General features: G+C 34.9%; 1 long non-coding RNA gene across 2 annotated transcripts; it reads left to right on the top strand.

Annotated features, from left to right (window-relative positions):
- The first annotated feature begins 342 nt into the window (after window positions 1–342).
- LOC145687719 (uncharacterized) lies at window positions 343–6,169 on the top strand. 2 transcript variants are annotated; one of them, XR_014131723.1, is made up of 3 exons: window positions 343–496; window positions 1,670–1,809; window positions 5,953–6,169. It is a non-coding gene; the product is annotated as an uncharacterized LOC145687719 (long non-coding RNA). The 2 variants fall into 2 exon arrangements; XR_014131724.1 differs by lacking the exon at window positions 343–496 and adding an exon at window positions 744–1,109.
- The last annotated feature ends 5,037 nt before the right edge of the window (window positions 6,170–11,206 follow it).

Below are 11,206 nucleotides of genomic sequence, written 5' to 3'. Positions count from 1 at the left end.
ACAAAAGCTCTTTCGAGTTGGTTGAAGTCAGGGGCGGATCCAGGACCGACTTCTGGGGGGCGGTAGGTTGTCATATTGCTACTCTTAAGGGCTTCAAACTTTGGGATGGGTTTTATTTATATATATAAAATAAGAAAGTTTCCTCTTCTAGGGGGAGCGATCGCCCCCCCTGGATCCGCCCCTGGTTGAAGTTGTTATCATATTTCGAATAATAGAATGAGTATTAAGTTATACGAAAGAAAATAACATTCAAAGATGTTTTTCATTATTTCTTCTGGTTTAATCGTAAAATAATTTGAAGAATTATTAAATAGTTTTAGCTTTATATTGAGTGGTTGCAGACACTGTCGTAAGATACTATTATGACAAATGAAAGTTATTTCCGCAACTGCAGCATTTAAGAAAAAAAAATCTCACCAGTAATGGGATTGTTCGTGTTGTGTGTATTCCAACGTTAGAAACTGTTGATCACACGTTTTCTTCAGTTACATTATAGGTGAGTACATTTATTACTATTATTTTAAGTATATTTATAAGGTTCTTATTGCTTATATTTTACGGATTGGAGTTCAAGTTTCTTTTAGTATTTCATGATCATATTCTGTGTAAAGTTTTAGCCGGTGAAGCACTTTGTTTTTTTTGTTTTTTTTTTTTTTTTTTTTTGCATCCAAAGTTTGATCCCACGTTCAGTGTACAAATAGTGCACTGACGTTGAAGTCACATATTATGCAACATCCCATAAGGAAAAGTACGTTCGGAACTGTTCTAGTGCAAGTAGTAATGTGTGCCGTCAATTTAAGTGCAAGAAAAAAATTGGACCTTTGTGCCGTATAGTAGATCCAGTATTTTCAGACCTAGAAACGTTAAAATTTTATTATTTATCAAGAAATTCACTGCCACTACCTTAGAAATTGTTTCTTGGTGCGCATTCACTTTAAGAGGACCTCATCGTTTGTTTGTAAATACTGCGTCCGGATATATGCTATAAAACTGCAGTAACCTGTGCTTGGTGGCCACTAAACGCACGAATGCCATGTAATAGAGTCAGGACAGGGCAGCCCGAGCGGTAGTAAGGGGTGCGTGCGTAGGTAGCAGGCGTGTCAGCGATGGTAGGTATTCGCGTAAACAAGGATGTCGTTGAAAGCACTTAGATAAATTAGGTTAGTTTCTTAACACGCGATTACTTACCTTTACGATTTGTACAATGCACTTAGGAAACTATAAACAACTAACTGGTTTGTGGTAGAGGACTTGAATTCCTCTGATAACCTTTCATGTGCTCACTTTTCTCACATCATTAACACATTTGAATATACGTATAATTGTTTCTACATTTCTTTATTTTCAATGTTTTCCTACGTTGGTCATATTTTCTGCTCAATTTCAATAATACGTACCGGTCCACAAAATATAATAACTCTTTTCTTCATAATACAAATTCTTATAACACTCAAAATCGAAATCGAACACAGAGTTGCCATTTTTGAATACGCCGAACTAATTTCCTCATTATACCCTAATGTCTCATGTCAGCATGCATCCACTGAAAATAGTACCAACAGCACGCAGATTTTCACGTCTGAAAATATTACATTAAACTATCTAGCGTGAATTTATTAAAAAAATACTATGTCTTTCCTTTAAAATTTACGTATTTTTCATATTTCAGGTCCTACTCTCACGCACTTAACTCGAAATTCTCTTTGGATGCTTCGTTATACATTTTAACCAGCTAATGAAAATAGTGGAGATCGGAATATGACTTCGCTTTCGTGCCTTTCGCTAACAGTTGATTGTTAGGGAAAAAAGGTAAGTAAGAAGGCCAGGGGAATTAAGGTTACAAATTTTACAGTAGCCCTGTAAACATACTTTTCTTGTAAGAAGTTTTCAATTTAATGCACTGCTTTGCTGAACATTCAAAATTTACCGGACATATTAATCAGCATATTGAGTCGCTGGCTAAGACACACCAATTTCATTTGCTTTATACAATAATTATTGCTTTTTATAGTTATCGTTGTTATTTAGCAAGAGTTAAACTCTCTTTAATGTAAAGTGTTTCATGCTTATTTTCAATGTTCCAATGTATAGTTATCTCATAAATTTTGCATGGCACAACTTATCAATAAATAATTACTCTTCAATTCTTATTCTTAAACTTAATATAAGCTTAATTTATTGCATGGTAGTGTTCATTTTGAATAAAACTCTTGAACTTTAACAAATAATTTTCTATGATATATGAAATACGGAATTTTTTAAAAATATGCTTGTCTTTAGGTATTTATAAAGGAATAATTTTTAAAATCATGAAATACTGAAAATTTCAAATAATATGGAAAGATTGGCAATTTATCCATAAAAATGAATACATTATTTAAAATATTTATAGCTCATACTGAACTGAACTACATCTTTGATAACTTTTTTTTTCTTTCCTTATTATGAAACAATGTATGGTGTGGCTCCTTGACAGTTGTTACCATTTGCTCTGCGTCAACATAAAACCTCGGTTTACTAATTGCTACATTATGATCCTCTTGTCTTCATTACGGTCTGTACGCTGTAAGTTGAAATCATTCCTAATGCTGTAGCGATATTTTCTTACATTCTTTATTATTATTATTATTATTATTATTATTATTATTATTATTATTATTATTATTATTATTATTATTATTAGTAGTAGTAGTAGTAGTAGTAGTAGTAGTAGTAGTATTTTGCTCACCAAACACCACACATTCATACCATATATTAATGATATACTTATTTATGCACTTATTCAAGGGTTTCATTATAAACAACTTTTCGCTGAAGAGAGCTAATATGTGCCGAAATATTAGATGAGGCAAGCATCAAAGTCCATTATTTTTAACTATCATCTACCTTGATTCTACAGTATAGCGTTGCTTAGTGCGTTTATATAATTGACCCTGATTCAGTAGTGAGATGTTTCGCTTTTATAAGAACGATGTCTTAACAGTAGTAGATCCCATTTCAAATTTTTAAGATTAAAAGAAATAAATATTGCAGGAAGTTGATATATATATATATATATATATATATATATATATATATATATATATATATATATATATATATATATATATGTGTGTGTGTGTGTGTGTGTGTGTGTGTGTGTGTGTCAGGGGCGGATCCAGGATCGACTTCTGGGGGGGCGGTGGGTTGTCATACTGCTACTTTTAAGGGCTCCAAACTTTGGGATGGGTTTTATTTATATATATATAAAATAAGAAAGTTTCCTCTTCTGGGGGGGGGGGCGATCGCCCCGATCGCCCCCCCTTGGATCCGCCCCTGGTGTGTGTGTGTGTGTGTGTTTGTGTGTGTAACGTAAAACAAAAATAAATTGTAATATTAAAACAGAGCTTCCGGGTAGCCGAATAATCAGCGCGCGTGCCTTCTGCAGAATACGTGTGCAATAATTTATCCATACTTCTGCCTATAATTTTATGAAATAAAACGAAGTCGTTTGCTGATATTTGAACAAAGGAGTCAACAAATAAATAAAAGTAAGTGAAATGAAATCTTTGAGTTTTACATCCCATGTTTATGCCGGCTAGGCTAAAGAAGATGGTGATGAGGAGAAATGAAATAAATTGTGGAATGAAGAAAGTGGGAGAAAACGGGAGAACTCCGAGAAAACCCACCCACACGGTGTTTGTCTAACAGAAAACTCACTTTCCGCGAGCTGGGATCGATCCAAGGACCCCACGCACTAGATGTGAACGCTCTGCCACTGAGCCACCGCGATACCCTAAAGCAATTAAGACTACAAACTAACCAATCACATTTTTTTTAATCAGTAGGTTGAGCTTATTAAGTTGTTCCAGGTTCAGTTTAGTAAGTTATTGCATCGAAATTGAACTAATGTGATGTGAAAATAAACCTGTGTTGTACCATTCAATCCATAGACTTCATAGTTGAAGTTCCAGATAACAATTATTCATAATGTACATGTATTAACAGAGTTCTTCATAGATATGACAAAAAGGCCTATAGCCACTAAGGTCAAAGAGTATTCCAGATTCGATAAAGAGGATGATGAGATACTTTCAGATTTGTCACAACATCTTCATGCGTTCAAACACAGGTCAATGATTATTAAAGTGCTACACAAAACAAATTCGTTCATTAAGATGAATGTTTATGAATAGTTTTGTACAAGAATGAACAACCTAGTTTGAATCTTGACAAAGACCACTTGAACAACAAACGAGTTAAAATAATCAACTGTCATCTGGAGCACAAACTTTCAAGTCTGAAGATTGTATGGTACAAAACAGGTTTATTTTCACACAACATTATTTGCGGACATATTTATAATTTTATTGCAAAAACTCACCTTAACTAAATCTGCAACAACTTTTTAAAAATTAGCTTACAGGCTAAAGAGGGTGTAGTTAGTGTTTTATTTTTATTTATTTAGTTATATTACCAGCTAACAACTTAGTCTAAAAAAAAATATAGACTCACAGGTGTATGGATATTTTACCAGCATATGGATAAATGTATAGGGAATGTTATTGTATAGGAATTCGAGTTAATATTTTGTGTAAAACAACTGTTAAAAGTATGATAAAATATGAAGTATTAGTTTTTGGAGACTTATGGCAAGGCAATTAGCAATAGAAAATATACTGAATGCATTACGTTATTCATAAGAGGAAGATTAAAATATTAAGAAAAGTTTCATAATGGGAGTTTTGTAAATGTGTTCGTTTTATTAAAACGAAAGAAGAAAGGAATTTAAAGCTTTTGTTGCTGATAATATTAAGTTATTTATACATATTTCTATTATTGGAAGGAACGTCTTTATTTTGATATCTCTGTACTTCAAGGGTGGATAATATGTTAAGTGGTTGGTGTTTTAATGAAGACGGGAGTTCCTATCGAAAATTTCGGCATTTACTATATGACTGACGTATACAAGATTAGTTCCAGTTAATAACGATTCTCTCTTGTTGCGTGTTCCAGTGGCGTCGCTCCATACACCAAGTAAAGTGGCTTCACAACGTTTGTCGGAGTAAAATTACTCATGGGTAGCTACTTGGCCATAAGACCTAAGTTTCCACATCTTGTGTCGAACACTTACGGTGAATAGAACCTGATACACTGTGAGCGGGGCGATGGATGATTACAGTTCCACAGAACAATCTACTTAAACGCTCTACAGTTCTGGAGGCCAAAATGTGAGGTCGTCCTCGCTGCTTTTGTGTTCAGGAACGTCGCACCACTTTTCCTTTTCACTGCAACAACCTAAGTGACGCCTTTTTTTTTTTTCCAAGAGCTTAAGTATCCTGAACCAGTTACACATTAGATGTGACATGCAACCAACTCAGCACGTTGGACGTTCGTGAAATGCACAGTTTTACTCATTCTGTTCTCTCACTCATTTAGTACGATAATGAACGTTGTCCACATCTATGTATTCCAGACATATATGGTTTCCCTTTGTAACTGAAAAACACATTTCTTGTGTTTGATACCACTATTAGGTGAAATCTGTAATACTGATGATAATACACTATTTCTCAGTACCTTTTATGGTGCGAAATCGTTAATCGTTTTCCACAAATCCAAACCTGTTTTCAAGACTTCTATTTATCTTAATCCACAGTTCTTATGCCAGCTTCACGGATGTGAAATAGTGCAAAATGAGAATGGTTAGTGTTCATCAAAGCTTAAGTAAATTTATAGAATAGTTAATGCAAATGTATATGAATAATTCATAGTATTGTTTATGAAACAGAGAAGAGTTTGTCTTAAAAAATCGTACAGGAAAGGAAAATGTAATGATATGATGATAAAAGAAACACGATTTAGCATGATATTGCGCTCAGAGTTACATAACTCAATTTACAGCTTGAAAGAAATAAAAATATGTTTTGCCTATTTTCTCCAGCTTCGAAATATATTTGTTTCTGATTTCAGGTGTTTTGTTGGAATTAATCCAGAAATTGAATTAATCCGCGGAAAGCGAGAGAAGATACAGCAATATGATACTTCTAAGGATTTTCCGTAGCAAATTTTTGACTTCCATGAAAGAACTCACTGCCAGTTTATAAACAGAATATTGACTAGACTGATCATTTCTTTTTTATTTCATGTACTATCATTTGAGAATTAAATATGATGAGAGATTTAAAAATATATTGTTTTTATTTGTTTTTACTAAGTCCTGTTAGTTTGTTCAAATCTCTTTTTTTCTTTTCAGTAGCGTCATTTCAGACTTTGCCAGGTAGGAGTAAATTTGTCCATCAACATAAGAGTTTTATGTTTTGAATTAGTATTTTAGTATACAATTTATTGAAGAGCATATGATTCTCAAATCCAGGAGGACAATTATCCTCCTTGCCCTTCCCAAATGACTCCCTATTTCTTTCTCCCTGAAAACCTTCTTCTGATCTCTGTACATGTAGACTTAACTCTGGTTGTATTACTGTTACAAAGAAAAAGTGTCGTGAATACATACACGTTTTTGTATACAAACTACTGTATATTTCTGAATGCAAGACTAGGTATTTTGCCGCAATTTTGTGAAAGAAAATATGGAGTCATCTTGCTTTTGCGACATATCATGTAGAGTTTTTCTTTACTAAATTGAATCACGAGATTCCATTAAACGATAATTTTACCCATTTCCTTGCCTACCGCTTTAGTCTTCAATGTTTGCAGATTCACTGCAGAGGCATCATGTGGGAAGGGCAGGGACAATTGCACCCCACTTAGCACTTAGTTTGAGAAATACATGCTTTTTAATAAATTGTGTACTAATATTCTAATGAAAAAAACTTGAAACTCTTACGTCAGTGAACAATATTGTTCCTCCTGCCAAAACCTGAAATAACGCTATTGATCCAGTGGACCCTTCTAATGAGAAAGAGTAAGTTTCTATTTGATTTGATTTTAGTGTAGTTTTGAAAATATGTCTAGTATGTGCTATAGATGTATTTGTGTAATCCTTTGTTAAAAATATGGTGGTTCGTCTTAGTAATTATGTGTGAATTTGCAGGAGGAAATAAAATTTAAAGTAATCCTAACATACTTGTGAAAAAGTGCACTTGAAAATATTCTTACTTGTAACTCTATCAGTAATAGTCACAATAATTGATTATTTATTAATATTAATTTTTTCCCTTTTCACTGTAAAATTGTTTTCTTGAGGTGCTTTCTTGAATTTGATGTTGAAAAATCTCAACTGGAGTTTATAAGAATTTAAGCGATTAAGTCATATTGCGTCGTATTTAACTACTCTGATGCACTTTTTTTTTTTTTTTGCCAGATAATAGTTACACAATCTTTATACATCGTAGATGCTCCGATAAGTTGGCAAACTTGACGAGGAAGAATGTGTCTTAAGGCCATCAGTGTAATTGGGCTCTTAAGTAGTACCGATAAAAATATTTCTTTGTTAAATGAACACGGCAATAACTTCAAAGCTTGTTGAAGAATACCGCAAATAAATACATTAAATCATCACTGTGCAAAATACTCTCATGCTCATTTGTTGCTCTAAACTAAACACGAAATCACATAAAAGTATCTAGTTTTTAACCATAATGATTTCCACCTCAATTTGTGAGGCAGTTTCAAATGCCTGTGGAAAACAGATGTCCAACGTTTTGGTGAATTTACGGAACTTTCCAGAAGTTTCTGTAAATTGTTAAATGAAACTCATGCAACATATCCGTTGAAATATCTGTACATTTTTGTGTGAAATATCTAGCACTTTAGGTTATGTATATGCTATAATTCCCGTAAATTCTATAACGCACAAAGAGTGAAAAAGTGACCAACTGGACAGAGAATCGACCCCGGGACTTCCGACATACCGTGTCGATGCGTTGACCACTATGCCATCCAGTCCGTCTCCCAGAAAATTCACTCACTCTCGAGGTCGATGCTCTACACTCGGACCATGGGTTGTACCAGAGAACCACTGCTGTGCTCGGACAGTGCCTGTGTCCGTACATTGAGTACCTATGACGGTTGATTTCGTACAGATGTTAATGAAAGAGGAAACAACATATTTTTAACACACCAGTTCCTCTGTAGATGTGAATTCTATAATGCATAAAGAATGACAAATTGACCCACTAGACCAAGACTCAAACCCGGGATCTCCGGCATGTCGCGCCGATGCTTTAACCACTATGCTACCCCGTCCGCCTCCGAGAAAAGCCACTCACTCTCGAGATCGGTGGTTCCCACCGTGGAGAGCACTGCCCTCGAGAGTGAGTGGCTGTTATGGAAGGCGGACTGGGTGGTATAATGGTTAACGCATCGACACGGTATGCCAGAGGTCCCGGGTCCGAGTTCTGGTCCCGTCGGTTATTTTTTCACTGTTTGTGGGGTATATAATTCACATCTACATAGGATCTGGTATGTTAAAAAAATGATTGTTTCCTCTTTCATTAATATCTACACTCCGGCAAAATTACTACAAAATTTCCGTTAAAATATTTGAAAGTCCAGGTGAAATTCATGGAATTATTACGGTGAAATTACTGTAAATGTTTCAGTAAAATATCTGCAGGTAAGGTGAAATTCATGGAATTATCCAGGTGAAGTTACTGCAAATTTTCCGGTGAAATGTCTAGAGATGAGGAGAAATTCATGCAAATATTCCGGTGAAATGACTAAAATTTTCCGGTGAAATATCTAAAGCTCAGGTGAAATTCCTAGAATATTCCGGTGAAATTACTGCAAAATTTCCGGTGAAAATATGGCATCCCCGATTGCCATATATTTCACCGTAAAAATTCCGGTATTTTTTTAAGAGTGTGAATTTTGGAGAACAAAACGTGTAAAACTCCCTTCATTAAGCGGAAACTGTGTTACGCGGACAACGGAAAGAAAAATAAATATTTAACGGAAAATTCTGAGTTCCGGACTACAACGTTTAGATCTTTAGACATTCTGAGAGACATATACATTACACTGTGGTTCTTTTGTTAAATATTTCTGGACAGTGTTGACCTTTCCCAACCACTACTCATATTCACCCCCACAAATTGTTCTTAATCCCCGCAACTTAATCAAGAATCATACGGCTTGTCGGAAAGAAGAAAACGAGATAGAGGAAGAAGAGGAATACGATACCGAGTTCCAAGAAGAGTGTAGATTAAATTCATATCAAGGTTCTCTCAGAAGTTTAAAGGAACTGCAAAACTTTGCCTTACGAAAATATTATTCTGATTCACTTAGTATAATTTCTCAGTCTAAAGTGCATGCGGAAAGTCAAGCAGCCAAGCAGCAATGTACACAGAAAACCCTGCTTAGCTATTAGAAAAATAAAGAAAACATGTGCATAGCATATTTTATATTCATTTAATTTTTTTGTGTATTTATTCGTAGAAGAAAGAAGTATTGTAATCGAACAATGTACGTACAGCAATATATTTTCTCAGTATGCCCCTTTATAAGCATGTATTTTTTTAAGAAAGGAAAAGTCTACCTCCACTAAGCGGAAACCTGACTTTAACGGAAACTTTTGCAAGTCCCGTTCGATTCCGCTAAAGACAGGTTTCACTGTACTTCTGCATATCCTAAAAGTTAGTAGATTATATGCCTTACTGTTCAGTGATATTCAGATATTTTTATTACAGTTATTTTCCATAAAATGTACAGTAGAATACATTCTGCATGAAACTTCTGTTTAACACTTTCGTTTAAAATTTTGGTAGTTGTAGAGGTGTGTCCTGGAGGTCTAGACACCCTCCCGAAATCCCGACTTATATGTAACTTTTGCCTAATTTTAGGGCAACTTTAAAAATTTTAATACCATTATTATTATTATTATTATTATTACTGAAAATATCATCATCATCATCATAGGTATTCTGCCTTTATTGGCAGGTCACTTGCCGCACCTGAGAAGCTTCCATGCTCCACGGTCCTCCGCTAACTTCTTCGTCTTCGTCGCTGAAAATATAAGACCTCAATATTACGTCCTATTGCAGTGTAAATAAGCATACTGAAGTTGATATGAAAATAAAAAAGAAATGATAAGAGATTAGTGTCCGAAAAGAAACAAGAGGGTAGAAAGAAGGTATAAGCTCCTGGAGAATATTAATATCGAAACTTCGGATGCCTAAACAGGAACTAAGTACGATTTGTCTTCATCACAATACATACTAATATGCTTTCTTTGGATAAAATACTTTGGATTATGTATGCGTTATATTGATATTTTAACAAAATATACATACCGATATAAAAGAGAATAATTCATGTTTACAAATTTTGGTTGAACGAATATATGGAACGTGTTCGAAATGACGAACGAAAATATTATTATTTTTAGCAGTAGGAGTAATAGTGGAAGACGTTCGGAATAATCGCTCGGAAACGATATCGTTCCATACACATTTATGACTCATACTAGGCCCTAAGCATGATCCTTAGGAGTCGTATTCATGAATTGTTTGATAAACACGTTACGTTTTCACACGGTACGAATCAGGGTTGTAGACAGATATGTGGCGTCATTTTGCTAGTATTTCCATTGTGAAGAAAGCCGTCTCCATTCTAACTTGTAAGACCGAAAGAAATTGAGTATTTTTCCTTTTATTACACGTCCGAAATATGAATATTGTAGTTGACAAAACAACTTATCGCAGCGAGAATCGAACCCAGGACCCCTGGATTAGGTAACGAATTCAGGGCTCGAGTTGTGCTCATGCCACTACGCTAAGACTGCTCTGTTAACTAAAAGTCGAGAAACACTAGTGTATGTAGCAAATTGCACACATTAATGATAACGAAAAAACACACTGATTTCGGTCATGATAAAATACTATAGTCGAGAGACTTCAAAATTAAATTAAATAACAAAAATATACATAGAGTGCCGCAGACCACTTTCTTTTCTGATTCACCGAAAGTATCTCCGTAACTTGTCTTTATTATACTTAGAAATACTCGTTCGACAGTTATTTTCAGTAACCTTGAACGACAGGGGCACGAAAACAGATATATCGAGAACATATACAATTTCAAAGGATCTACCACCGGGAATTGAACACGGGACCGCGAGCACTGAACTATCTGAGGCAGTGATGGCGTTGGTCAATGAAAACTTGACCCACCACCCACCATGACTCACCATGACCCGACATGACCCTCCACCAAACATGACCCACTCTGACCCGGAACCCGCCATGACCCACTCGGACCCACCACA

The sequence above is a fragment of the Thermobia domestica genome, chromosome 6, assembly GCF_964235325.1.
Source record: "Thermobia domestica chromosome 6, izTheDome1.hap1.1, whole genome shotgun sequence".
NCBI classification, from domain to species: domain Eukaryota; kingdom Metazoa; phylum Arthropoda; class Insecta; order Zygentoma; family Lepismatidae; genus Thermobia; species Thermobia domestica.
The sequence above is the reverse complement of the archived record's forward strand: the minus strand, read 5'-3'. Positions and strand labels throughout refer to the sequence as shown.